This window comes from Rhagoletis pomonella, unplaced genomic scaffold (genome assembly GCF_013731165.1).
Source record: "Rhagoletis pomonella isolate Grant_MI unplaced genomic scaffold, Rhpom_1.0 Rhpom_scaffold_00009, whole genome shotgun sequence".
NCBI classification, from domain to species: Eukaryota; Metazoa; Arthropoda; class Insecta; order Diptera; family Tephritidae; genus Rhagoletis; species Rhagoletis pomonella.
The window spans coordinates 39,254,478-39,256,474 of NW_023458563.1; the positions used below are offsets into that span (position 1 = coordinate 39,254,478).

At 34.0% G+C, this 1,997-nt stretch overlaps 1 long non-coding RNA gene across 1 annotated transcript; it reads right to left on the reverse strand.

The window, feature by feature from the left end:
• Positions 1 to 727: 727 nt before the first annotated feature.
• On the reverse strand, positions 728 to 1,501 carry LOC118745913. The gene is made up of 2 exons (XR_004993738.1): positions 1,284 to 1,501; positions 728 to 1,211 (listed from the first exon to the last, which is right to left on the reverse strand). It is a non-coding gene; the product is annotated as an uncharacterized LOC118745913 (long non-coding RNA).
• Between the last annotated feature and the right edge of the window lie 496 nt (positions 1,502 to 1,997).

Below are 1,997 nucleotides of genomic sequence, written 5' to 3' on the forward strand. Positions count from 1 at the left end.
AGTTCGCAATCGTCGCACTGCACCCAATCATCTACGCTTTCTTTGTCAAAAGTACAAAGTATGTAAGATTTGCCCAAGTGCTTGTATAAATACGTGCCGTGTGGGTGGAAATTTGACAGTGCACCAGACATTGGGTCCTCTAGGAACTTATGCTTTAGATTGCCTCGATATTTATCCTTACGAACGCAATAGCCACGTGCACTCTGCAGAGGGATCGCGATTCCAAGTTACATTTACCGAGAGAAATTTTTTAAAGATTTGTTGCTGACGGAGAAGAGAAACGAATTCGGCTGTTCTAGCCGTCTAACTATTTATTTAATGTTGTTAAATTCAGTTTTTTTTACAAAATATATGGCCTGTGCCAATTAATAGAAAAGAGAAAAATTTGACGGACATAATTAAAATTTTGACATTTTTCGTGGTGAATAGGACCGTCAGAATTTTACCTATATTGTTTATTTATTAATTTAATAAGAGGCTCCCTGTACTCTGGCCCAGAAACAATTTTTCGTATAAACGTGGCAGCACTTTCGTTATCACAAAGGTCATAGAATATGGGCCTGTGCCAATTGATAGAAAAGTTCTATGGTGGAAAAACTTTTTACTATGGTGAGAAAATTTTACATTTCTGCTGTGCCAATTCGTAACTTTTTACTGCTGGAAATTTTTGACAGTTGCTTTGATGCACAAGAAGACTATCGTGTTTGCTATTTATAAAATGCAGCAATTATATAGAAAATATTTGCCTTTGATGATTTCAATTCTTCTGGAACTGAAATCCATGCATTTATTAGACCTTTTAGCAGTAATATTAGAAATAAAAACACGTCAAAACCGTCTGGTAAGTGTGTTCACAAAAATGTTTAAAACCGTGTACAATTGTTTCCAATAAAAACATATGTCGTTTTAGGGTATTATGTACATGCACCAAGACGTTTATTCCAAAATACTAAGCAGCATTATGAACGGCGATAACAAGACTACAAAAATGTATCTTAGGTTGCCCTCTGCTTCGTTTCGAAAAATTGTAACTCACATTCCCAAAAAGCGCCACGGATGGTCAGGGGAGTACGAAGTCATTTGCTTAATAAAGTCTTCAAATTATTTATATTGTTCCTTCCAGCCTTCGTTGCTGTTGGCGTTCTTTGAACTGAACCAAACATCCTTGTCAATGCGCTTTTCCAGAAGGATTCTGCGTTCTGAACTGCTCCCTGTAAAATAGTATTTTTAATTAAAAAAATACATAACGCCTTTTCATATGTAAATCTGAAATTAAATCTTACAAGTTATATAGCTTTTCTTTATTTTTTTTGCCGGCGGGACCATGTTCTTTTATTTCCACTCGCTTTTGTTTTCTTTAATTTATGTGTATACGTGCGTTGTTCGTTCTTCTTCTTGATAATGCTTGCTGTCAAATTTTTCACTAGCCCTGCCGTATCAAACATTTTTATTCACCTCATAGCTGTCAAAAATTTACTACCCACAGAACTTTTCTATCAATTGGCACAGGCCCTATGAGGGAGCCATAAACATAGCCAGCATCCTTGTTTTCTATAATCTCTGGTTATGTTTTATTCTGTCAAACTAGTGCTCTGGCTATATTTTGTAAATTTTAAGGTCTTTATAATTGCTTAAGTTTTTTTTTCTAGTTTGATTTAGTGACATTCTAGTTTGAATTTAGTGACATTATAAAAAAATAATAATTTCCTCGAAACAATCATGGATATAAAAAATATAAGCTGTAGATGCAGTGGCGAAAATATAATAAGGGAATAGACATTTTAGGATTCTTTGGCTACTCCTCTCGATTATTTAATGTTTAGTATTAACGTTTATTATTTTTTACCAAAGTGTAGCTCTTTATCTAACAAAGATCATGTAAGTCAAAATTTCAAACTTTGTACAAATGAGCGAAACTCGACAAAGATTCACCAATATTTTGAGCTTTTTGATTAGATTTCTTAGAAGCATTATGTGTACCGTTGATTTTTGGTAAA